At 46.4% G+C, this 27,908-nt stretch overlaps 1 pseudogene; it reads left to right on the top strand.

Annotated features, from left to right (window-relative positions):
- LOC124109430 (melanoma inhibitory activity protein 2-like) lies at positions 1 to 27,908 on the top strand (annotated as a pseudogene).

Raw genomic sequence — 27,908 nt, 5'->3', positions numbered from 1 at the left:
ATGATAGTCATTGCTGTTATTTCCAACACAAGCCCTTACGATGGGCCACCACTGCTCTGTGAAAGCGCTATGCAATCCTCACAGTGCTATGCAGAGAGCACGCTCATTAACTCTCACCTCACAGGTGAGGAAACTGAGCCTCCAAAAGAATAAGGAATTTGCCTGAGACCCAAGGTCATGCATCCTTGGAAATGAAAGCCTGTGACTCAAACCACCATCATTTCCCTACTGGTTGCTGTAATCGAGAGTGTGGAACCACAGCCAAGAGCCTGGAAAGAGGAAGGAATAACACTCACAGGCAGATGCCCTCTGCTCACATGCACACACACGTTCACACGCCCCTCAGAGAGGCCTGTCCAGGCCGTGCCAGCTGCTGCTATTAGCATGAGGAGCTTGAGTCAGGCAGCATGGAACTTCAGCTGGATGGACCAACAGACAGGCCCAATCAGCCAGAAAAAGTGCTGTTTTCAAGTACAACAAACCTGAATGAGAAATGTTAGAGATTTCAAAGAGACAAAGAGAAAAAAAAAACAGATTTTTGATCCATGACTGTTCAGTTAACTTGTTTGTACACAGATTCAGAAAGAGAATGTACTTGATTTTGTTTTTGTTTTTTTTTTTTTTTCTTTCTGCTCTGGGCCTTCAGAAATTGTGGACAGCAATGACAAAACCACAGTTCACAATTCATGTCCATGGGGGTTCAGAGCCCCTTGGGCTAAACTCTTCTCAGGGCTGCTTTGGAGCAGGCTTGGAGGAGGAAGAGCCCGACCCCCACATAACTGGGATTCATTGCCCTCTCTGATGGTCATCTCTGGTTTTCAGCAACATGCTGTCACCAGAGCACAGCTTATAATAATTGAAGAGGAATTCCAGGGCACCACAGCCCCATCTTCCTTGGACTGTGTCCAGGTTAAGCTTCGCAGAGCTTTGGCATCACCTCCCTGTCCGTGAGAAAGGCTGTCAGCAGCTCGCCCCAGGCACCCAGGACTTCCTAGTGGCTCTCTCCCTCCCCCAGCCTGCACCCCCTTAAGAAGTCTCCTCCTCTACAGGAACGGTCCCCCTACCATCCGACCAAGGTGTCACTCTCATTCTGGAAGCTGAGATCTGTTCTGGTGGTGCTCACACATCTAGCTGATGGTTTTCGAGCAGCTTGAGCTGTTGAGTCCTTTCAAAATAGCTTTAGGTGGGCCCCAAAGTGCAATCCAGACAGAAGAGGCACAATTCTGGCTAAATGGGGTGGGAGCCATGTCTCCTTCTGCCACCTGTCCCTGGGTACACCCCTGATATGCCCAAGAATGCTGAGATATCTGGGCAGAGCCGTGCCAAGATAGGGACAGAACCCAGGTTTCCTGTCACCAGCTGCAGACTTCTACCGCACCCACCCTTCTTCCCACCACCAGAACAACAAAATGTGGCCTTCCTGCCCTATCCTGCCCTGTGCCTTTCCTTGTTAGGTGAGTCCAGTGGTTCCCAGATCTGGCTTATTTTCGCTTTCCCCTCTTTTCCTATGCTGGTAGCTCTATTCAATGGATCACGGGAGACAGCCATGTGACCGGGACCCACCATGATTGTACCAGGACTGGGCTGTGCATGGGACAGAGAGGTGGGTGTTAGACACTGTGGGCATCATTCTGAGGAACCCACCAATCTTCAGTGTTAGAGCAGTCCACATTGGACTTGTGTCATTCACTCCTGTGAATGGTCACTTCACTCCTCTATACATGCGTCCTGAGTGGCGTGATGCTGACTGGTCATAGAGGGTTTTGCAGTTTAGGTGGAGGGACACTGGAATGGGTGTCCAGAGAGGCAACTCTGCTGCCAACTCATGGAGGGGAGGGGTCTCTGGACAAGCCCCCCTCCTTGAGAGCTGCAGTCTTCTGAGGCCCTGCTGAGTGTATCCTGGGGATAGAAAGCGGACGGCCGTGCTGTGGAGAGCTCGGTTGCTGGAGTTGAACATACCTGGGTTTCAGTGTGCTGTGGGACACCGGGCAGGTTCCTTCATCCCCACCACAACCCAGAACGAGGGTCAGCTGCTAAAGTGAGGAGGGGCTGGAAGGACTTAGGGCCTCTCCGTTTTTCAACCTGTAGCTGCCAACTAAAAGAGCAAAGAAACAGATGACATCCACTTTCAAAACAAATGGTTCAGGGAGCCAGCTGATCAGCTCATCCAGGAGTCCTTCGGAATCTGGTTCCAAGGAGGTTTTCTGAGTGTACTGCAGGCAGGCAGCTCAATGACAGCACCTCTGCACCTCTGATCTCCACCCAGTCAGTGCAGAACGTGGTACATGTTCTAGGTGTCTGCCTCAAGGAACGGCCGCAGGTAGGCAGGTGAGTCACGACTCCCTCAGAGCTGGACGTGCAGAGGGAGCAGGTGCATTCTCCAGAAATGATGATGAAGCCTTCTCCAGTGATGCCCTTGGCCTATTTGTGGCCAGGACAAGCAACGGTCATGTGGTCATAGGCAATGGAACTGCTGTACTTGCTCTCCCTACCACATTCCTGAGCAGGTCCCGGCAAGTCCCTGATGGAAAGTTCTTCAGGCTCAGCCTCATCCCTCTTCAAGTAGCAGCTTGATGGCAGCTTCCCTCCCTGCCTCTGCTGCTCCTTTGAAGAGACATACCCAGAGGGACTATGGGCAGCGTCCTCACCTGTCCCAATCATCTCTCTCCATCACTTCCCTTGGGGCTCCACAGGCAGGGGTGGGACCCAGGCTTCCTTCTCTGGCTTCTCCCCCACTTCCATTTCTCCAGCCTGACTGCTGAGCAGCCCCAGCCCAGACTCTGAGACGCACACACAGCCTGGTACAGTGGGCTCACGTACACATCTCCCAAGTCAGTGTAACTGAACACACTACATTGCCCTAAGGAAAATCCCAAAGGGAGCTGGGTGTGATAATGCACACCTATAGTGCCAGCTGCTCAGGAGTTTGAGACAAGAGGATCGAGAGTTCAAGATAAACTTGGACAACTTAGCAAGACCCTATCTCGAGAGAGAGAGAGAGAGAGAGAGAGAGAGAGAGAGAGAGAGAGAGAGAGAGAGAAATGGAAAATTCCAAAGGGAAAAATAAATTCTGGATTTGAAAAATGAGAACTCAGTTTCTCTGATTTATTTTGTTTACATTTCTATTTTCAAAGTTAGCTTTTTTCAATTTAATGCTTTGAGATAATCACAGATTTTTATGCACTTGTAAGAAATAAAAGCTCCTGTGTGCCCTTCACCCAATTTCTTCCAATGACAACATCTTATGAGGTTATGGTATAATATGACAACTAGGATGTTCTCATTAATAGGTCCATTGATCTTGTTCACATTTCCCCAGATGGACTTGTTCTGTACATGTGTGTGCACACATGCATGTTTGTTGAGTTCAGTGCTGTTTTATCTCCCATAAAGGTACATGTTCCACCACCGCAGCTGAGATACAGAACAGTTCTGAAGCCACAATCACCCTACTCCCGCCCTGTTGCCCTTTTATAACCACATCCACTTCCTTCCCGCCCCTCACCTCTGCATCTGCCAGCCTGCACTCCATCTCTAACACTTCGTCATTTCATAATATAAATGGAATCAGACGGTACAGAGTCTCTGGGGTGGGATTTTCTCAGGTGGCATAATTCCCAGGAGATTCATTCGAGTCTCTGTAGATATCAATCACATTTGTTCTCTCTATTGCTGAGTGTATTCCAAGGCTGTTCTTTTTCACAAGAGGATCTCACTCTTTACAATTAGGATCATCATCATCATAAGCACTTTCTATTTGCTGTTACCACAGGCCAGGTGTTGCTCTTTTGTAAATCTTACTTCCTCTTGATGTGGAAACTACTGTTACCCCATTTTACAGAAGCAGCAGCTGAGGCACAACGAGGTCGGTGGGAATAATGTTCAAAGACACAGCTTCTTTCCCTATCATTGTGACCTATGTGATTTGGGGTGAATCACGTAGCCTCTCTGGACCCATTTCTCCACCATTGATTCACGGGGTTGATGGGAGGAATCAGCTTTGTAACTTGAGCCTGGTGTCGGTTTATAATTTTTCATCATGACTAGACACAGTGAAGGTTTTAGAATGTTTTATGAGAGAAAGCCTATTTGAGAGGAGTTGGCCTCCCTCCTTCCCCTCTTCAAAGTCTGAGGTTACTCCTTGAAAGGGCCTGAGAGGCCATGATTAATTTCCAGAAAATTGACTTAAAATTTTACTGACTTAGCCATAAACTGAGAAATATGTGTGAGGGGGGAGGCCCTTTACCTTCTCCTTCCTGTTACCTGCCTGTGTTAACTTCCCAAGTGGACGGTAACAGATGCTGCACCTGAGTGAACTATGGGGGTGTGTTCCCCCAGCACTCTGGAGGCTGGAAGCTCAGAATGAAGGCTTGGGAGGTGGTGCTTCTGCTCCAGGCTCCAAGAGGAATCTTCTCTCTCCTCCTCCAGCTTCTGGTGGCTCCAGGCAATCCTAGGAGTTCCTCAGCTACCTCCTGTCACTCCGACTTCCACCTCCATCATCACACGGTGTCTTGGGATGTGTGTGTGTGTGTGTGTGTGTGTGTGTGTGTGTGGTCTTAGTCTCTCGTAAGCACACTGGTCATCGGGTTTAGAGCCCACCCTAATTCACTATGACCTCATCCAATTTTATCTAGAAATACCCTACTTCCAAACAAGGTCACATTCATGGATACTGGGATTAGGACTTCAATGTCTTTTTCAATTCAACCTACTGTATCACCCACAAAGCCCTCAGTGTCTGCTCTGAGGGAAGATTGGCTCTTATACAAGGCAGCCTTGATGACAAGCAGGGAACAAATGTGGCATGGGTGGTCACTTGTCACTGGCTCACAGGTCAAATGGGCAGAGGGGACAGGTAATGTGCTCTCTGTGCCTGCAGGAAGCAGAAATAGGTCCAGAAGACGAGACCTACAGGAGGACCAGTCTCTCACCACAGACTGGCCATCTCTGGATCTCCCCTCCGGAGGAGCAGATATGGAGCTCTCCAATGCTAGGGACATCCAAGCAGAAGCTGCACAGCTACTGATCAGGGAAATGCTATAGAGCAGGCTCCCTCAAAGAGGATGGTGTAACCTGCAGCAGGACAAAAATTCATGATGGGGGGGGGGGTTGTTAGCTGTCATAATGTCCCTCCAAGAGGACATAAACAACAACAGAGTAGGTCTATGGTATTGAAATCTCATGGAAGGGACTGATTAAGGTAAATGATATTTAAATAGTCTCTTTTAGGAGACAATAAAGAGAAAAGGATGCTGTGGAGGGAATACCCAGCCATGAGGAGTTCAGAACAGATGGTCCCCAGGGCCACCTTCCTGTAGAACTTCCTCCTACCTAAATTCTACTTTTGTAGTTTAAGTTTGCAGGCCCACTGACTGCCCCTAACTGACCTTTTACACAGATAGAAATTGCCAGGGATTGCACTTTTATTAGGAAAGCTTTGCTGTTGGACAAGATTTCTTTCTTTATCCCCTACTGACTCACAGATTCCTGAAACCTCTTGAAGAGGAAACAAAGCCAGTCATCCCCATAAGAGGGGATTAGAAATGGCAGGCACCTTCACACTGAATTATAAAGAGAGGATAACCAGTGATATCAGAGAATGACGGTCCCTTTGAGAGTTCTACTCACTCTTTGTGGTAGCAGAAGAGATTCTGGTCAGCAATAGGCTCACCCTCTTCTTGAAACCTAAGTCACCGCATACATACCTGCCAGTCCATTTAAAGGTGCTCATCAAAAGCCCAGCTGTCTAAGCCAGTATGGCAGCTGTCCACATGGTAGACGGTGTTGTGAGGTCAAGTGGCTCTCTTCAGTTTTCTCAATGATTCTGCTCACCTCTGCTTCTCTCCCGTATGAGGATCCTGTGGGATATCAGGATCTATGATCAGGTCACACAGAAGAATCACTTTTCTCTATAGCAAGTAGCCTCCATCTCGGGGAAAGGAGGAATGGTTAGCCAACCAGGTAACAAGGGCTCCATGATACAGCCATCACCTAACCTTAGAAAGCCAGCTGTCAGAATCATGCTTCTGGGTAACTGGCAGTTATTACTGAAAGCGAGAAAAGAATAAATCACACAGGAATCTACTTTTCCACTCAAAACACAGGAAATAAAAAGCAGGAGCCCCATAGCCAAGAGAAAGAGCATGTGAACCTGATTTTAGCCTCAAAAAGAGCACATCCTGATCAAGCCAGGCCTTCCGGCTTTATTAAAGAGCCACAGCTTCCTAATTACAGGCACAAGTGGGTCCAAGAGAGAAAAGGCTTGGGATCCAAGTTGGAAGTTTTCTTTCAGGAGGCATTAGCATAGAACGGATGGATTCTAATTTAAGAAATTTCTTTTTTTTTCCCCTACAAATGCCCCTTTATGTGCTAACATTCTGGTGCCCAAACTTTCATTCATCCCCTGGGGCTTTAGAGAGAGTCCTGAGAGGTAAAGTCACCTCCAGCCATCGCAGCCTCCCAGCACTCTCCTGGGCAACAGCCCACCCAGCCTCACAGTTATCTGTAAGAGCCAAGAAAGGACAATGGCTCAGGCCATGCCAGGGGTGGCTGGGGTTTGAGAAGTTCACCAAGGTCAACTCGACTCCTCCCTACCACCTCTGGAGGTACCAAAGCATACCCACTACCTTGCTAGGCTTACTGGGAAGAGCTGTGCTGCCTTGGAAAGGATGGGGGCCACTGGGCCAAACTCTAGGAACCAAATCTAACCTCAACCCACTTCATCCCTGCCATGGGTCATGTAGAGAAGAGACACAGGGAGCTTGCCCGTTCTGGTTTGGAAGCCTCAGCCTGGGAGAGGAAACCATTGCAAGCACCTTCACAGGGGCTGCATTCTATCAAATACACCTCTGCTCTAATACACGGCCTGTCTGCTCTGCCCTGCTTCATCCTTCACCCCTCATCCCTGTCCTGCTAAAAGAGCCCCTTCCCAGCCTTCAGGCCTCCTGCCTTTCCAATCCAGTCCCCAGGATACATAGCCCAACAGTTGACAGATCCTTCTATTTGTCCCAGGGTGAAGCTCTGATTCACATGTTCCTCTGTCAGTCATTTCTCCTGGTCTTCATCCACAGGCCTGAGCCCAGAGCACCCAGAAGCATGGTCTGTGTCCCCTGGGCACGGGTCCTCTTGCTGCACTGTACAGCAGGCCATGATGCCTTTTCTTCACTAACTTACTACAAGAGGAGCTAGGGTTGTGGCTCAGTGGTAGAGCACTTGACTGCCATGTGTGAGGCACTGGGTTTGATTCTCAGCACCACAAATAAATAAATAAATAATAAAGATCCACCTACAACTAAAAAAAATATATTTTTAAATGTACTCTAAGACGTGGTTGAAAGGGCTCTTCCACTCTGTGTGTGGCTGTGAGCAATTGTGTGGCATTTTGTAGTTCCTTTGCCCCATCTGTAAAATGTAACAGGTCTTTCCTATCTACTAGGGTTGGGATTGGGATCAAATGATTGAATGCATGTAAAATGCCCAGTACTGGATATGCTCAGAGTGTTAACTGTCACTAACATTATTATCTTTGCCCATCTGTTCTTCACAGTGAGGGCACCCAAGTCAAAAAGTGAGTGAAGTTGCAGGAGACAGTGACACACCATGAATTCCAATCCCTGAGCACCTTGCTACTATGGCCGCCACTGCAAATTAGAGATGGTGCGTGGAGCTTGCAGTCCCCTGCACTGAGCCTTTTCCATGTCAGCATGGGTGCAGGGGCACCATGGTGGAAAACGAGAGACATCTGCCCTCCCTGTTCCTTCACCCAAATAGAAAAGGTCTTTTCTAAACCCAGGACTGAGACAGGAGGAAATTGTGAAACAACAAAGCCTTCATCTGCTTCTCTCCTTGCAGCTGATCCCTAGGGAAGCCTGGAGCATTCTTGCTGTCCAGGGTTTCCGTGCCGAGACGCCCCTGCCCTTCCTGATTACTATGCCTGTGTCGGCCTCAGCGGAGACGTGGGAGCTCCTCTGCTAATGCACCTCCCTGCACTTTGGCCACATCTAACCAACTCCAGGTGGATGGCCAGAGCCCAGCGCCCGCGAGGAAGTGGATCCTGGCTGGGGTAGATAGTTTCAGCTTCCCAAGCCCCACAACCCGGAAACCATTATCAATAAGCCCTGCCTCACCTCTCACCCACACTCTTGCAAGGGCTTCGTGGCCCCTTCCTCTCTCTGGTCCTGGAGAGGTGGGGCTCAGGGGATGAGCAGCAGGTGTTCGTCTCCTGGAGCAGTTCCCTGTTTGGTTTCCCAATGAGACCCAGATCCAAGGAGGGGCGGGGCTGTGCCTGGTGCAGAGCGGGCCTGCAGCTGCTTGCAGGATGAAGCTCTGGGGGGCTGTGCAGATTGCCATAGGGCTCTCTGTCCCACAGGCAGGAAGGCCATTCCTGGACCTCATTTTAGAATTTGAAATCAGAGTCCTTAGGGCATGACGGGAGGGGGTGAGCCCTCAAATTTCCCTGCTACAGAGCATCAAAGAGACTCCTCACCCGAAGAACTGACTTTAATAACAGGACACAAAGACAGAGGCCTGGGCTGGTGTATGAATCCTGCTTTTCATGAGCTGAGTCATCTTGACCTAGTTGAGCCTTAGTGTTCTCACTAAAACACAAATAGTGTCCCCTGTCCTGTCTCAGGGGACTTTGCATTTATTAATTGGTTAGCTACTAATTAAATGACTATTAGAATCTTTCAGGATCTTGGTGCTTTCAAGAACTCACAGTGTATAGTCTAGCTGTTCTGACGAAATGTACAAGTTCATATTTGTGAAAAAGCTTTGTAAAAGTGTGAAATGCCAAACTACTGGAATCTTTAACATGAAATATCTACCCTTAAAAGTAATAACACCATTGAAAGGGGCAAATTATATAGATCAGGTTAATGCTTCTTGGATTGTAATGTGTGTTTGAGTCACTTGAGGGTCTTGTTAAAGTACAGATTGCTATTCAGAAGGGCTGGAGTGGGCGCAAGAGTCTACATTTATAATGCACTCTCAAGGGGTGTTATTATGTTGCTTCTACTGGTCTGTTATGGTTTAGGTGTGAGGATTCCCCAAAAGCTCATGTGTGAAACAATGCAAGAAAGTTTAGAGGTGAAATGATTGGGTTATGAGAACCTTAAGCAAATCAGTGCAATCCCCTGATAGGGATTAACTGGGTGGTAACTATAGTTAGGTAGGGTTTGGCTGGAGCAGGTGGGTCATTGGGGGCGTAGCTTTGTGATAAATATTTTATTCCTGGGGAGCGGAGCTTTCTCCCTCTGCTCCCTGGTGTCATGTCCTCGGCTACTTTCCTCTGACACACACTTCTGCCAGGACATTCTGCCTCACCTCAGACCCCAAGAAATGGAATTCATGACTATGAAACTGTGAGCCCCCAAGTAAACTTTTCCTCTAAAATTGTTCTTGTCAGGTCTTTTTGGTTGCACAGAAAAGTGGACTAAATCATGGCCTGTGGGCCACATTTTGAATAGCAAGTTGTTAGGATATTACTGTTCTCTAAACCCCCAATATAATTTAGTTTATCAGGTTAGTTTGCTAATTGCAAGATTTGATGGGAGGGATCAGGATGCCTGAGACTGGGAAAGTTCTAGAACTCAGGGCCTGCTTGAGTGGTGGCTATGGAGGATGGTATGTGAATCAAGATGTTTTTCAGGGTGAGTCAGTACATTTGAGGAAAGTGGGGTCTGGGGCAGAGAACAGGTGAATGTACTTCATGTGTTTCTCAGTTGTATCCAGAAAGCTCTGTGGAAAGGCAGGTCACCCAGGAGCAAGGGGCAGAGGTGGTTTGAGCTTACATCTGTGGCAGCTTCTTTCCCCAGGTGTTTAAGGGAAGGCAGCTGGTGGTTTGTTTGGTTTTTTTTTCCTTTTGGTGGGGAAGGGGGTCTCAGTGGAGACTACTTGGATTGAGGGAACCACTTGACTTAAGCCAGAAAGTATCCTCAGGATGTCACATCAGCTCATGAGCCTGAGACAGAAAATAAAGCCAGGTCTCAGGGGCAGCAGAATAAAGACTGGCCTCTTCCTCAGGTCTTCTGCCTTGTCACTCAACTTTGTTCCTCTCTCTCTGTCCCCCAGAGTGTCTACCATAAGGCTGCAGAAGGGCCCCAAGGAAGTCAACAGAAAAAGGGTTGAGTGAGTATTGGAGTCATCAATTTGACCTTGAAAGAAGTAGACCACTCTGAGACATCCTCATGCTTTATGCTTAGAATGGAGTGGGGCACCTAGAAAATTCTGTTCTTTACTTGACAAACTCTTTGCTCCAAAAATAAAGCCCATAAGCTCCTTCAACAGCTGGAATTTTCCCTCTGAAGAGAGTACCTCGTCTGGCAGTTGACTTAAGCAGTTATTTGCAGCCTATAATTTTCACAAAAACAGTAGGGTGTGCCTGGCGGGAGATGTTTTCTACAATCCCATGGAAGGAAAACAATGAGAAAACTTTGGAACAAAGAAGGCTCTGATTCCATTAGAAAACCATCGACAATTCAGGGTCAAAGCCAACAAAGACATGGAAAGTTTTCAAGCAGACTGTGAGGAGCTGGGGAGCTGCAGAGGGACAGGAGGAATGCAGCCACAGAACGGCTGAGTGGGAGGGCTGGGGTGCTGGGGCAGGGGATTCTGAGCAAGGGGCTGCAGGGGGCCAGGTAAGAAAGCTCAGAGGCCCCTGGAGGTGGCAGCAGTGGAAGTTAGGAGGAAGAATCCAGGTGAATATTTGCATGGGGGGAACTGTCAGTGCTGGGCAAGGAGCAAACTGGAAAGAACCAATCTAAGAGACAAAGGTAGCCCTGGAGGCTAACCCCAAAGAGCTGAAGAATACAGCCCAGGAGGCAGGAGGGGGCACAAAGCAATAGGCCCATCTTGGCACGATGGGAAGAGTTTGAACACCAGTAGCAATTGAAAGTAGGCCTCTGGTTGTCATGTTTAAATAGATCTGCCTCCTAGGGCACTGTCTTTCTAGTGGTCCTTAGCACCGAAACTTTCTTTGCTCCTAAATAACAGGGACAGAGAAGTCACAGGGTACTCCTGAGACCCCACCAGTGTAGTTAGTACACACCTACACAAGGGACCAAGACAACCTGCAAGGCAGCTCCTAGAGAGGTTTGCCAGTCTTTCCCCACAGCCTAGGGACACCAATATAACCACAAAGAACTGACTTTCATCAACTCTCTGCAGGGCCTGGGCCATGCCTCATCATCTCTGCACCTCAGTTTCCCTTGGAGAGTAGCGTAGGTCAATACAGGGCAATGGATAGACCTTTGCTCTTTATTCTAAACCAGCTGACCTGCCTAGGGTGGCTTGGAAGATACTTCTTTCTATTCAAATTAAAAATTTTGGGGATGTTGCCACATAGCACATGTAAAAAGCACATGGCAAACCATCTGCTGTGCAGAACCTGTGCCCTTGTACCTTATTTGAATCTGCTGATTGCTTTCTCTATCTGGGTCCTCCCACTAGGCAAGTTTACCTAAGACATTGACAGGACCATGAGAGCTCTTCCTGTACCTCAGTTTAGTGGCTCTGGAATATTAGTATCTATTTGAATGGTTCCCAGGTTGCTTATATGATGTATTAGTCAGATTTGCCAAAAGTTAGCTGCTGTGATAGAAATATCTAGAATCTCTATGATTTATAGTTGATCTTTGAATAACACAGGGGTTAGGGACACTGACCACCTTCCTCACACAGTTGAAAATCCACATGTAACTTTTGATTTCTTAAAAACTTATGATAGCCTGCTATTGACCAGAATCCCTCCTAATAACAGTAAGTTAACACATATTTTGTATGTATATGTGTTTTACAGAAAAACAGTGAGAGATCCCTTTTTGTGAAGATAAGCAATTTAGTGAGAGAAAACTGCTCCTACTGGGTGATCAGAGTTACATGGCATTTTAAGTGATGTGACCCTTGAAGGGGGTCTATGAAATTATTACAATAGTACAGTGTGTACTACAGTCAGTTTTACACAGGTATGATTTAATATTGTATCTTTGCATTTCCAGATTGCATGATGCAATATGCAGTCTGTAATTGTGAAGATGAATTTTGATACATTTAGCTTTCTAGAATAGATCTGTGGATATTTTATGGTAGCAAATGATGATATAGACTTATGTACATATGTTGTTATGATATAACTTTTTCTTAATTTTTTCAATGCTTCTAGGTTCATAGTTCATCTGCAATTTTTTTTTTCAAACTGTTACAGATCTGGAAAAAAAAAGAGAGAGAAAGGGGAGATAAAAATCCATGTATAAGTAGACCTACACAGTTCAATCTGTGTTGTTCAGGTTCAACTGTATTTTTCACTCATAGAAAGTCTGCAGTGGGTTTCTGGTCAGGCAGCTGTTCTGCAAAACTCTCTTCAGGGGAGACTCAGACTCCTTTCATTTTGTGGCTCTGCTATCTTTGAGCTTTTCTTATCTTATGGCCAGGCTTCTAAGTGGCATGTAACCATTTAGCTCAGATACATAGATCTGAGGTGTTCGTTAATACTCCCACTTTACAGAGGAGCAAACTGAGTGCCCAAGAGTTTGGATAATTCTCAAGGTCACAGAGATCTTATTAAGTAACAGTGCAGGGATTTGATCCCAGACAGTCTGACTCCAAGACCCACACTTGTTTTATGCTATAAACTTACTATTCTCTATGATCAAAACAAAACCAGAACCAGCAAAGGAGACAGAAGTGGCTTCAGAGGCATCACACTCTTTCATGCGGTCCATGGCAAATGGTAAATATTAGCGGGTTGGAGCCTTCTCTGCTCTTTGATAATCATTTCTGCCCTGGGTTCCCAATGACAGTAATTTGAGGCTACAATTCCCATTTCCTGCACCATCTATGACTACACACAGACTGCAAAAATGTGCAAAACCCAGCTGCCCCTTGCAGCAGGAGGTAGCAATTACATCAGATCCTCTGTGCATAGCTGTTTGCATTTACCAAATCCAGCTGAGGCTGCAGCCAAGCACTTCGGGGCTCACAGTGAGGGGGACTTATTGGTGGTACATGGGAGCCAGTTTATACCAGGACATGTCAGCCAATTGTGCATATCACTTCCCAAGTCCATGTTCAATCTGATCACTTTGGAAGCTCTAAATTGCCTGTGGTGTGAATATTGAAACCACAGAAGTTGATAAATACTTCATATTGGGGTCTAAAACCCAGAGATATAATTGATCATATTCTAAAAAAAAAAAAAAAAAAAAACAAGCTAGGGTGGGGGAAGGGGAATATGCATATGTGCAGTGGGGGAAGGGTGGGAATTAGTACACTAACATACTAACACAGCCAACACAAACTAAGCCCTTGCATCATGCCAGGCACTGTGCTAGACTCTCAAGACATTGTCTCACATCACCCACAGAAACCAAAGGTTGCAGATATTGTTATTATCTGCATTTAAAAAGGAGAAAACTGAAGTGCTGGCAGGTTAAATTAGACAGTCAATAAGCCAAGATTCAAACTCAGGATTTCCAATTCCAATAATCTTGCCCTTTACCCACCATGCTGTGCTTCTCAGCAGAGCAGTGCTTCTGCAATATGGTCCAGGGTGTCCTGCTTCAAAAGCACTAGGGCTAGCTTAGCAAACTGCAGGGTCCAGGCCCCTGACCTGTGTATTCACTGTTAGAACCTTTGCTGTGGGGCCCAAGAATCTGGATTTGTATCAAGCTCTCTGGCTGATTCTCCTGCTCACCATAGGTCATAAATCAGGAACTATGGGTTAAGATTTGGGAAGAGTCTTCCCACAGCTTCTCATAAAATTTAGTTGGAAATCTGGCCAAAGGTCTAGGACTTGGGTGGGGTTGGAGAAATTGGCCCAAGAACCCATGGGGAGGGAGTCCAGACTGATTCTAGCTCCTTCCCCAGAAGCAGGTCAGATCCAGATTCAGTGGGCTCTGTAGGCAGCTGGACAAGCTGGTGGCTGGTTGGGCCCGGGGACTGGGACATCTTAGGAGACACCAGGAATCTTTATTTCACTGTCATGAGAAGAGTTGTTAGTTGAGATCTGTTTTACAACAGATTTCAATATGTGAAGCCAAATCTGCTTTGTATTATTTTCTTTTCAAAATGGAGTTTTCCATATTTTATAATAAAATCATTTTGGCAGAACAGTCATGCAACCTAAATTAAAAGACCATCCAATGAAAATGGCACTTTACCAACTTTGAAATACAAAGGAATGTTCTGAAATACAAAGGAATGCCCAGAGAAGGGAGGCATTGATGTAACCAGCCCATCTAGCCATGGCTGTGGCGAGGGCCAGCTCAGCTCTCACAAGCAGTGGAGGCCCCACCCGCCTCTTGGGGATCCACAGGGATTGACCCTGGTGTTTTTCCACCAGAAGTCACCAGGAATGACTTTTGAAGACACTTGGGCTCCCCCAGAACAGCCCTAGCTCAGGTCCTGACTCACAAGGAGCCTTCATTCCTTTCACTGTCCGCATCCCGCTCCCTGCAGAGCACCCAGCACAGGCTCTAGCCCAGCTGAACTTGGGTCACCCAGGGACAGGGAAGGCTTGGTCATCACTCCCTGCCTGCCCCACCATTAAAACACGGAATTTGGAAGAGCATTTTGTCAACCTAAGATCCAGTGCAAATCTTGGTCATTTATACCTTTGTGGGAGTGTACTTAGCAGATAGGTAGCATGTTGAAAGTTAGTCCTACCTGGGAAGAAGGCAGGGCTTCTGAGGACTCTGGGAAGAGTGAGGGAATCTGAGAGGTTGCAGGAAAGTATTTCTAAACTTGCTACAAGAAAGAAGGGCCCAGGGATTAGCTTCAGAAACCCTGGGGTGTGGGGCTGTAGAATATATTAAAAAAAAATTTGCCCAGGGTTGGCCACTGTGGAAGGTGAGTGATAAGTGCACGGATTGGTTTGTATATTCACTTTTTGCAGATGGTTGAAAGTTTCTATAATAAAAGTTAAAAAAAAAAAAGCCCATAGATAGAATTTACATTTCTGTCACATTTCTGTCCCCAGTCCCTGATGCCTGAAAGGACGGAGGGTCCATGTCACAGTGGACTAGACCCAATAATGGCTCCTGACTTTCCTTATACCGGGCCACCAGGCACCTTCCTCACCCATCCTCCATCCCCAAGACACAAATTTATTGATTGCCTACCGTGAAAGCCTGCCCCATGCCAGGAACCAGGGTACCACAATCAACACGATAGTCATGGGCCTAGTTTGATGAGTTCACAGATGAGCTGAAGGGAAATAGACAATTACCACATGAACAAACCCTTGAGATTATTTCAGACAAATAAGACATTGAAGGCAATTAAACACGTGATAGGAAGGAGAGAGATGAAGAGGCCTCTCCAAAGAAGTGACATTAAGACAGGGACATAAGTGAAAGGATTCAGTGACCTGTGAAGGTATCTGTGGGAAGTATTCCAGGCAGAGGGAAGAGCAAGTGCTGAGGCCCTATAGCAGGAGTGTTTGGGGGATATATGAGAAATGATAAGGAGGCTGTTATGATTTGGATCGAGGAATGCCCCCCCCAAAAAACTTATGTGTTAGGCCATGCAGCAATGTTCAGAGGTAAAAAGATTGGACTGTGAGAGCTGTAACCTCATTGGTGGATTAATCCAGTTGATGGATTAATAATTCAAATGGACTACTGAGTGGTAGTTGCAGGCAAGTGTGGTGTGACTCGAGGAAATAGGTACTGGGGTTGTGGTCTTGGATTCTACCTGTCCCTGCAACTGTCTCCTTGCAGCTGAGAAAATTTCCTTCTTCATATCATTCCACCATGATTTTCTGCCTCGTCTAGAGCAATGGCATTGGCCAACTGTGGACTGAAACATCTAAATCATGAGCCCAAAATAACCTTTTCCTCCTCTAAGTTTTCTTGTGAGGTATTCTGGTGGCAATGATGAAAAGCTGATTAACCCAGAGGCCCAAGTTGTGAGAGTGCCATTAGCAGGAGAGAGGAATAGGAAATGAGATAGGAGAGGGGCTCAGGCGAGGTACGGCATGCAGGAAGAGACATTTGGATGCAAGCGAGGGAGACTGGAGAACCGGACTGGAGACCGTGATAGTTTTTGAGGCAGGAGGTGAAGAAAGCGTGGGCCATGCTGGTGGTAAAGGAGAGAGAATGAGGACATCAGACCCAGGAAGTGTCTTGCTTGGGGATTGGCTGGAGCAGTAAGGGAAGAGAAGAATGAGGGGTGGCTTCTTGGGTTGAGGTCTTGGCAGCTGGATGGAGAGATGCTGAGCACTGAGAAGGGGAGGCCTGAGGAAGGACAGACCAAAAGAAGGCAAAGGAGGAGGGATGAGGGATGATGCTCGAGAAGCCAGCAGGAAATCAAAGGGCCTTCTTTTGGATTATAGAAGAGGCTGAACAGGTGGGGTCAGGTCCTGGGGACCTGCCACCTCCCTCGTCAGTAGACTAGAGGCTGCGGTTTCAGTCTCCAAACACAGTGCCATGCCCAGTGGGATATGAACAAAGGACCGTGGGAGGCTCCCTGGCCAGGCTCCCCACCCATCCCTATCACTTCAGGGACACAGCGGGGCCACGGCCACCCAGCCCTGAGCCCTGGCTCCTCCACCTGGGGGAGCTCAGAGCCCACACCATTCACCCACACCCTCCCCCCATACACTCTTCATTTTCTTGTGCTCTCCCTACGTGGCCAGAAATTGGCTGCTGGTAGAAGCCATCACATACTTTAGTTCTCGTACGATGACTTTCCAATCACTGAAGGGAGAAGGGGACTCCTGTCCTCACCTACAACTGCCCTTCGCTCAGAAATTTCATGATACTTGTCATGGCCAGCATGTCACATGGTCCTGAAATGGGGAGATAAGACACATCCATGTGTTAGTGGCTGGAAAGAAGGGATGTGCCCCTTACACCTCGGGTCCTCCTGGAGGCTTCCTTCCCCTTTGCCATCATCCAGTGACACTTTCAGGATTGTCCAGGCAGCTCTGGGTGCCCTTTTCCAGAGCTCCCACTGCATCTAGGACTTGCACTAGGACAGTCCACGCTTGTCCAGCTCCTTACCAACTAAAAGCTTCTCGCGGAGTATAGTGATGCATGGATAATGATGGTAAATCGTGTTTTACACCAAGCTTGTGCTAAGTGCATTTTATCCCATCAATCCTTGAGGAAGATAATGCTGTTAATCCAGGTGAGAGAGGGGGAAACTGAGGCTATCAGGACTCAAGTATGTTACCAGAACTCACAGTTGGGTGAATGGCAAAGCCAAGGTCATGTGCAGAGTGGAGTGCAGAGATCCCAGTCTTGCTCTATTATATCTCCTGCACCCAACTCCAGGGCTCATAGGCTTGGGTCACCTTTGCATTCCCAGGGCCTGGCACACGTCCTCAGGGTCCCTGGAGGCTTATGGCTCACATCCCGCTCCTGACTGCCCAGCCCAGAGCCAGGCCCTGCCCTAGGGAAGTGGCCAGCAGAAAGGCAATATTTACTCAGGTGCCAGGTGTAATGGGCAGGGAAGTCTGGCCTCAGGGGCTGGGCACCTTCTCACAAAGAGGAGGTTCATCACAAAGAAAGGGCTAGGCTGGTGACCGGATGTGCAGCCCCAAAGAGACAGCCAGTTTCAAAGAAAGCGATTGCAGGTGAGTGGCTCCTGAGAACAGAGGCAAGAGAGCTGCTGCACAAACCCATCACCTGGTTCAGCCAGACCAGCTCTCCTTCAAGAATGGCCTCTGCCACCCTGCTAGCGCCACCAGCAGGAAGAATTTGCCAAGGAGACCAGCCACTCATCAGATCTGCTGACATCTCCAGTGCCCTGGGAAGACCTAACCCTACCTCCCAGGAAGGAATGAAGCCCAGTCCTACTCCTGCGGACAAAATTTCTTCCTATTGGATGGGCTCAGAGTGGCTAAGTAACTTTCTTTTTTACTTTTTTCTTTTCATTTTTTATTTGAGAGAGAGAGAGAGAGAGAGAGAGAGAGAGAGAGAGAGAGAGAATTTTAATATTTATTTTTTAGTTTTTGATGGACACAACATCTTTGTTTGTATGTGGTGCTGAGGATGGAACCTGGGCCGCACACATGCCAGGCGAGCGCGCTACCGCTTGAGCCACATCCCCAGCCCCTAAGTAACTTTCATGAGCTCACACAATTTGTAAAAATCAGAGCCTAGATACAAATTATAAGAATGACCCCAGCCTACTTAATATATTGCCAGTTTTATGTTGTCATTTGCTCTTCTAAGAAAGGTCACCCCCTTACATAGGCTCTGAACCATTCTAGTTCATAGTCTAGCATGGGCTGGAACCTGGTAGGTAGAGACCTCCTGCATTATTGTCACTATTGCCAACCCTATCATCATTATCCTTATACTCAAGGAATATTTAGCTCCTGCTGACCATCTGCATCTATGATCTCATGGACTCCTCTTGATGACTAGATAAATGTTAAAATCCCTAACTTATGGAAGAAGAAATCAAAGCTCTGAGAAGTTCTAGAACATGCCTGAGGTCCCACAGTACTAGATGGCAGAGCCAGTCTTCCCATTGATTGACAGTTGCCACTGTGTTGGGACCATCACAGCTGCTGGCCCTGCGGGGGGTAGAGAGGCCACAGAGGATCTCAAAGGTACAGGCCTGAATGGAGCTCTGAATCAAGGGGTCTCATCCTTAGAGCTTCCAGCACAGGCCTGCACAGAGGACCCTGGGTCGTACGAACTAGGGAGTGATTTCAGAGATAGCAAGAGGAAGTCAGGAACCAGGAGACAGTCAGTGCCTGCTGGTCCCAGGTCATTATCACTCACCTAAGAACATTACTGGCAGCCTCCAAGTCCCCTTTAATTATCCCAGCCATGCCCATCTGTGTCAGAGGCCATCCTCAGTAGCCCTCCCAGCTGCCAGAGCCTGAATGGCAGTCAGAGACACTAATGGATTTTTACATTAACCCAGGGCACATAGGACATCTGTCTGACCTTAGGGGACTAGCTGGATATCTGGAAGCTGCCAGAAAGTCAGTTAAAAACATAGCTTTCCTATCAATCATCAGCCAGTGGTTGGTCATATATCAGTTGTGTTATCCTGGGCAAGTTATTTAACCTCTCTGTCCCTCAGTTTCCTTATCTATAAAATGGGGATAATGCCTACCTCAAAAAGTTAATGGAGGGATTAAATGAGATCATGCACATAAGGCTTTTAGCAAACTTCCTGGGACATAGCAAATAGTAAACAGATAAAAATTTTGATTCAGCCTGATTCTCCTGTGTTCATTAAAGTAACCATCCAAATAACAGTGGTCTGGGAGTCAAAAGTCCTGAGTGTTTGAATTTAACCAAAAGAACAACCCATTTCTGGCCCTCAGTATTCTCTTTTTAAAATGCCACCATCTTGAGATTGTAAAGTAGTACCACCACTATGGAAATCAACATGGAGGTGCTTCAAAAGATTAGGCATGGAACCACCATATGATGCAGCTATACCACATTTGGGTATTTATCCTAAAGAATTAAAGTCATCATCCTACAGTGATACATTCATGCCCATGTTTACAGCACCAAATCCACACTAACCAAACTATGGAAACAGCCTAGGTATCCATAGTTTTAGTGGATGAATGGACAAAGAAAATATGATAGACAATGGAGTTCTTTTCAGCCATAAAGAAAAATGAAATCATGTCATTAGCAGGAAAATGGATGGAACTAGGGACCATTATGTTAATCAAAATAAGTAAAACTCAGAAGGAAAGGGTTGTATGTTTTCTCTCATATGTGGAAGCTAGAGAGGAAAAAGGGGGGGGGTGGAGTGGGAAGCCAAGGATGTCATGAAAATCAAAGGGAGATCTGTAGAAGAAAGGGACAAAGGGGTGGGAGGTGGAAGTGATATTGGCTAAATTACATTATCATATTGTGCACATGTATGAATATGTAACAACAAATCCCGTCCTTATGTACAACTGCCATGCACCAATAAGAAAATGTGGAAAGAGAAAAAAAAAAAAACTAAAGTATTAGAAGACGGCTTGGACTCAGCTGCCATTTAAAAAAATAAAATAAAATGCCAACATCCTACTCACTAGTGAGGAAAATGACATATGTTGCTGATGTGTGAGAATAATCTTTAGAAAGCCCAAAGCCCAGGGGGAGATGAGTCCGCTAGTCCTCTCTGTAGCTAACCCAGAATCTACCTGTTCTAATTAAATGCAGTCCTAGAGTCAAGACGATGGGTGTAACTGAACCTGAGCTGGTTGGGAAAACAGCCTTATTTTTAACTTGATTTGCCACTGATACACTTTCAGAGAAATTGCTCCACAGCAAACCCCATAACAGGAGACCTCCTCCTGGACCCTGGGCTCCCTCCTCTCTGCACCTGCACAGTCAGGAACAGCACATGAACCCATCACTGAAAACTTGACCTTCTTCGCAACCTCAAACCAAGTTCAAAATGGGATGTGACAGCCAGAACACTAACTGAATGATGCAAATTGACACAGATATTTGTTGCACCTCAGGGTGGAAATCTTTGCAAGAGCTTGAGACTGCCATAAACACTGAACACGAAGGAGGGTGTCTGAGTAAAGATAACCAGAGGAGTGTTCAGTTAAAGGATGCTCTGGGCAGGGTAGAGGGGACTGAGGGGAAGACACATGCATTCATCATCATCTGAGGGACAGACACCTCTGTGTGCTGGGAATATAGCTGTGAACTCAGCCACCCAATCCTCAAGTTTACTGTGTGGTGTCAGTGCCTCAAAGGAGGATGTCCAGGATGGCTAGTACATCTGGGCACACAGTAGGCTGGGGAAGGCTTCCCAGAGAAAGAGACATTTCTGCCGAGAAGTTACCCAGGAAGAGATGGGTGTTGGGAAATATGGTGGGCAACAGGATGCCAGGTGCAGCCCCTGACCTTGCTTCAAGGTGTCCACTGTTAGAACACAACAGGGCTACATGAGGGACACGGCCCCTTGCAGACCCAGCAAGTGTGTAGCCTGTCTGTCCTCAGGCCTACATATGGGTAAGTTCAAAAGATGAGAAAATGCTCCCTTTCACTTTTTGGGCACAAGCAAAAGGGAGGCCTAGCTGGGCTGCTCCGTGAGTGCTGAGGCATGCTTGGCCCTGAGATGGAGGCCTGCCGGGGCAGCATCACAGAGTAGTGATTGAGGGTTTCGAGCTTGCCTTTGGGGAAATTCCTCTCAGAAGCTGCTGTAGAATTCCCACAGAGCTGCTCTGTAACTCAGCCTTCTTGCCTCTCACAGGCGACGCAGGCCTGCATGTCTGCCTCTGCTATTTTTGCCTGTGGGTCCCTGTCTGATATTAAATATTACCATGGTGAGTGGCACTTTCATAGCGTTTCAGATAATAATTCAATGTGCAGAGGTCTTTTGTGTTCTGGCACTGATGAGAGTGGGCCAGGGCCTGTCAGAGCGATGACTAAACCTGAGCAGGCTGGATTAAGGAGGAGGCCTACATGTGGCTCTGGGGACTGCCCTGGCTGAGCCAGGGAAGAGACCTGTTAGGCACTGAGCACATTTCTAGAAGTGTGCTCCCCCTGCTTCACACCATACTAAAAGGTGTTTTGTGAGAAAGGGACCCCAAGGTCAAATTCATTTAGGAAATAATTGATTAAAAAAATGTTGAACAAGTTTCCTGGCTTTGAGCCTTTGGCCTTTCATGTGTGGATGGCATTGAACATCTCCACAAAGCAGATTCCCTTAGAAATTCAGAGAAACTTCCTGACAACGGTTTCTCTAGCTCCTCACACTGAGAGTGGAGGCTGAAGGCCTCCCCTGGCCTGGCAGGTGCTGGGTAACCACAGGTGGACACGATTCTGACGAATACAGCCTAGTTAAAACGACACGTGTCCTTCCTGCCTTTGGCATCATTCTGCCTTCTTTTCTCTTATAAAATCTTTCTGCCAAACCCAAGAATCCCAAAGATGGAGATTTGAGACAGAAATTTCTCCTATTTCTTCCTCAAAGCTAGCTTTGAATGAAACCATTTTTCTTGCTTCCTGTCTCCCAAGTTTTAGTGGAGCCACAAGTGGTAAAGCCATTCTTCTGGAAATATCCAAGAGCAGAATGCAGCACTGCATGACTGGGACTCTCCCGGTTGGAAGAATGAGATGACACACAGCTTCCCTGGGGATGTCATAACTACTACCACCATTGAGTACCTTAAAATAGTAGAAATTTGTTCTTTCACGGTTTGGAGGTTAGAAATCCAAAATTAAGGGGTTGGCAGGGCCATGCTCCCTCTGAAGTTTCCAGAAAAAGGATCCTTTGTTGCCTGTTCCATGCTTTTCTGGTGGCTGTGGTGATCCTTGGGCCTCCTTGGTGTGTAGATACCTCACTCCAATCTGCCTCTCATCATGTGGTGTCTCCCTATGTCTCTGGCTCTCACATAGCCTGCTGATTAGGACATCAGTCCTTGGATTTAAGTCCCATGCAATCCAGGCTTATCTCATCATAACTGCATCGTACCCACAAAGACCCAATTTCCAAATAAGTCCATTTCACAGTAACTGGGGGATGGACTTGGATACATCTTTTAAGGAGGCACTGTTGAACCCGCTATGGATGGGTCAGAAAGAAAATGAAGAAGCAGGAAGCAGGGCACAGGGTGACTCAGTGAATAGACTTCCTAGCCAGATCTCACTTTCTACAATACCTGGCTGTGATTTCCAACAAGGTAGTAAGTGCAATCTCCCCAGACTCACCTTTTGCATCCATATGCAAAAGTGTTAACTCCTATCCAGGGGATTATTATAGGACTAAAGACCACAAATATATTTAGCATAGACCCCAGTGCAAGGGAACATATTAAGGGCAGGAGATGACATGGTCAGGGTAGTTTTCTGGGAGGCCAACAATTACTCTGATTTCTATAAGGAGGATGGGTGAGCAGAGGTAAGACTTGCTTTCATCTTGCTGGGCCCCATTTTGGGTGCATTCAAGGAAATACTCCACAGAGCCTGGCGAGGTTTTTAGCACCCTCTCCCCTCCCCCATTTCCTCCTGACCTGCAGGAGAGATGGGGAAAGCACGCCCTGACCAGGAAGGAGCCAAGAAAGGCAAAGGTCGACTGGCCACCAACACCCAGCCCTCCCTCTCCGGAGGACAATCAGACATACCAGGGAGACCAGCCAAAGCAGGATCTCTTTCATTGAGGAAGTACACACAGCTAATATAATGCGCAGAAACCAATCAGGATAAAGGTCAGAGGGGTGGAGCAAGTTCACGTGTACACCCATCCCATGGTCTGTAAGGGAAAGCACAACCTATCCATGAGGGCTGAAGAGTCCTGGACCTCTCCTGGAGGTGGTCTGTTTTTTCCGACACCACCCATAGCACCACCTCCTGGCTGATTGCCAGGCGCCATCCCAGCCACATGTGCAGCCCCGAGACCAGGAAGCAGACGTCAAGTCATGCCCTACAAGAGCCCACCTGACCACAGAGCAGGAGTGCCTGGATCTGGGCCACTATGAGGCTCTGTGAGTGAATGAAGCATGGGCTGTCTGTCCATCTGTCAATCAGATACCACCATGGATGTGGGCGAAGCCACCGAGCATGGAAGTGATAGTCCCTTGTTGTGTCTCTCACAGGATAACATGGGGAATGGATGACAAAGTGCACAACAAAGAGCTTTGTCCTATGCAATTCAGTCTTCAAAGTGTGGGTAAGGGTAAGATGTGCTCGTTCAATCAAGGATAGTTTGATGGGAGTATGAGTAATTCCATGGGTTAAAATTGTATTCCAATGAGTACTAAATTGTGCAAAATCACAGGGCATAAATGCAGGCATGTTATCTGTTTTTAAATAAGCAGACTTGCCCATAGTGGCAAAGCAGAGTAATAAATGAAAATTGTAAGCAGATAATATTTACATCAATCTGCAGTAGCACAAATAAACTCAGAATGAGTATCAGTGGAAATATGAAGAAAGGAATAAGGATGAAAAGAAGGAAAATGGGTTAATGTCCATTTGCCTAAGTGCTTTAGAAATGTATAAATTAAGGGCACAGAAAAATATTTTATACCCAAAGAATGGTTAAAATAAAAAGACGTTGACACCATATGCTGGTGGGGACAAAGAACAACTGAGATTCTCTGACATTATGGTGAGAATGTAAAATGGTAGAATGGCTTTATAAAACAGATTGAAAATTTCGTATTTACACATGTTTATAAAATCACCAAGTGTTTCTATTCCTAAGTAATTATACAAGCATCCTCGGTTCCCCATCTCCTGGAGGTCATCCTAAGTTTGGGGTAGGAAACTGCTCTGGCCCCAGGGCTGAGATAAGGCCACATGGTAGTTGGCTGACTTAGTAATCAGAAGGTTAGTGCCACCTGGTTGGAACCGGGAAGTCAACATAGTTTTTCTTTGGCAGGGGGTTCTGTTTGTGGCTTCTGGACAGTAAGGGGTACTTCTGTGGATGGTCAAAGCCAGGACTGCAACAAAAACCCTTTCTTAGAACTGAAATTAAGTCTTCAGCCTGAGGCTTAGTTCAGGTCTAATCCTGCAGAGAACCTGAGTGTTTTCTTTGCATTTATGACTCTACACAGCCACCATAACTGAAATAATAATAATAATTTGAGGCGGACCATCAGTTAAATGTAAAACATATTCTACAAGGGGAAAACAATAGGAAAACAACCTCACAATCTTGGAGTCACTGAAGATTTCTGAGACAGGATACAAAAGGCACTAACCATAAAAGGAAGTGGAATGATCTGGAAATCAAAAAGTAAAAGTTTCTGTTTTTCATCATCAAAGAACCCATTAAGCCACACATGGAAAAATATTTGAAATACATATGTCTAATAAAGGAATTATAACCAGAATACATAAAGACCTCTGTAGCTTGGTCAAAATAAAAAGATGAGCCAGTTTGGAAGATGAGAACAAATATCTCACAAAAGAATGGGATGTGTGGAGTGTCCAGCAAGCTGGTAAAAGGGTGATCAAGATCATCAGGCATCAGAATTAATTCCTGTGACGTCTATGATAAGTGTCAACAGGGCTGCGGATGAAGCTCAGTGGTAGAGAGCTTGCCTAGCATGCAGAAGGCCTTGGAGTTTAACCTCCAACACTGCAAGAAAAGGAAAGGGAGAAAGAATAAAGGACAGAAAAAGAGAAAGGACTGGGGGGGAGGGGAGAAAGGAATGATTCATTAAATGGGCAAATGATACAAATATAAGTATATGATTTACTAGCTCTTTAAAAATTTTAGAAAGTATAGAATTTTCGTTACATCAAACTGGGTGATATTATGACTGTATAGAACACACATAATAAGTTCTGCCCTCACCTGGCCTAAACCAAATCAACAGGTAGGTGACCTAGAGAGGACTCCTCTCTGGCTCCACTGGGACAGGCTTGAACCTGCGCTACTTCAGGATGCACAGCCTAGGGGGAGGGGCCCAGATTCCCTGACAGGCAGTGTGAGTGTGCTAGGCCCCTGGGAGCCCATGACTGGGGCTCCCATGCCCATGCCCACAGCGCCCCCCACCCTCACTGGTTCACAATGGTCTGCTCCGTTGCCTGGTGCAGGTTTATACTCCTGACCAAAGGCCTGAGTGTCCATAGCCTCTTTTGGCTGGGCACGGTGTGGTTGTGGAGGAAATAGCCAAAGTAGCCTTAGCGTGATGGAGGGGCAACAGGTGCCCCTCAGCCATACTTGGGGGTGGTCCTGGAAGAAGTAAGCAGGGTTGTGGTGTGCCTTGTCTGAAGACATGGAAACACACCCTATTCCTTATGGCTGTCCATGGGAGTTGGGGATACGTACAGCTATTGGATTTTTTGTTGTTGTCTTGTTTTTGTGGAGAAGTTTTCAGTCTGTGAGAAGCAGGCTTTACTTGAGAAGAGAAAAAAAGCTTGCTCTAAAACTTTCTGAAATAATTGAGAAAAAATGTGGACTGCTGAAAACAGTCAGTCTTGTCCAAAAAGAATATGAAGGCTTAGAGTCATCTTTAAAGAATGCCATTTTGGAGAAGGAGGCAATATACGCAAACCTGGATAGGTCCCTATCTAAATTTGAGGAAGAAATACTCTTTCTAGAAGAAGAGCTAAAAGAAGAGAAAACTAAACATTCTCAACAGGATGAATTGATAGAGTATATATCAAAAAGGATGAAGTCCCCAGAAGAGGAATCAAAATCCCTCAGTTCACATATACCTGAAGCTACAACAACCTTAACAATATTTCACCTGAATGCAGAAGGACTGAAGGTACCAATAAAAGAAGTTTCAAATGAAAATTCCCAACTTCTGGAAAGTCAGAAACAGCTTTTACACGAAGGGGAAGTATGGGAAGAAGAAGTGAATGGCCTTAATCATCAGAAAACAACACTTGAAGACTCCAAAGAACATGAAGAACAAGTTCTAAGAGAGAAAGAAAATCACATGAAGTCTCTGTCTGAACACTTGCTGAAAGATTGGGCTCCTGTGCTTGAAGAAGACCTAACAGACGATGGTAACTTGGAGTTGGAAATGAAAAGTGAATCAGAAATCGGTGCTCACTTAGAGGATCAGCCAAAAGGAGATTTGAAGAAACAGCTTTATGCTGATAAGTTAAATTCCTCTTTTAAAATCTTAGAAGGAGAAAGAAATCAAGTTTTTACTTTAGTATCTGAAGTCGTTGAAACAAAGGAAGACCTTATAGAACAGATTAAAAATCTTAAGACAGAACAAGCATCTTTGCAGTCAAAAAATACACAATTGGAAAGTGAGAATCAGCATCTTGAACAGAAACTTAAACTCATCATTGAAGTATATGAAGCAATTGTAATGAAACTCCAGAGGAAAGTAACAGAAGAGGAAAATGACCGGGTAGTGCAAGAGGAGAAACTTTTCAAAATGGAGGAAAACATCAGCCATGCAAGTGAACGGCTTAAGACCTATAGAAAGCAAGTCAAAGACCTTGAAGAAGAGTTATAGAGAACCATTTATTTTTATCAGGGGCAGATTACACACTATGAGGAAAAAGCACAAGATAATGAGTGGGCAGCTCAGAGGGCTGAAAGATACCTCAATGATTTAGGGAAACACGAGGCTCACGACAGTCAAAACATCACCGAAAATGAGTTTAAATTTTAAAAAGATCCTTCTGCACTTCATGTTTCAAATACAGCCATTGGCAGAGAGCATTTCCCAGATGGTCCCTCACCATTGGGTCGACCTTCATCTGAAATGAGAGCTCCACTTCTGGGAAAGGAGGGTGCACTCAGACTCTCACCTTTGCTTCCACGGGTAGGAGGAAGAGGCTCAAGAGGCCCAGAGAATCCTCTGGGCCCTCAAATTATCAATGAAAGAAGAGAATCCGGCTAGGATGGGATAACTGATCATCAGAGAGTGCCTTATAACATTAGGCCCCTGTCATCTCCATGGGAACAGAATCCTAAGATGATGATGGCTCCACCAGGCCAACCATATTGTGATCTGCGTCTTCCTCTACCAAGGCAAGATGGATGTGATTCTAATTACGGTGGACCCTCAGGACCAGCAGAACTCAGAAGTTCTACTCTGCCGCCTTTGGATCAAATGGATGGGCCTATGTTTTCTGAAATGGAATCCAGTAGAAATGATTCCAAAGTTGATCTTGATAATTCCAATGTGCCCGATTCATCTCTCCCTGCTGAAAACCAAGAAACTGCCTCTGGCTTTGCTTTCTCACCTTTCCCTCCAATCAGAGGTCCATTGTTTCCAGTGGATCCGAGGAATCAGTTCATGAGAAGAGGAGCTTTTTTCCCTCCACCTCCTCCAGGAAACATGTATGGAGCATCTCGAGAATATTTTCCATGGGGCCCACCACCCCCTCCATTCCCAATGGAGCCATGGTGTTTTCCTCATTATCTCCCCCCAAGAGCTGAATTTCGCCCCCCTCCCTCCCGTGCATTCTGAAAGTAGAAGTGAGTTCCCTTCAGGGTTGAGTCCACCTTCAAATGAGCCTGCTACCCAACATACAGAACCACAACAGGAAACTTGA

This window comes from Marmota monax, unplaced genomic scaffold (assembly GCF_021218885.2).
Source record: "Marmota monax isolate L192 unplaced genomic scaffold, Marmota_monax_Labrador192_F-V1.1 WCK01_AAM20220418_F8-fsc00196, whole genome shotgun sequence".
NCBI lineage: Eukaryota > Metazoa > Chordata > Mammalia > Rodentia > Sciuridae > Marmota > Marmota monax.
The sequence above is the reverse complement of the archived record's forward strand: the minus strand, read 5'-3'. Positions and strand labels throughout refer to the sequence as shown.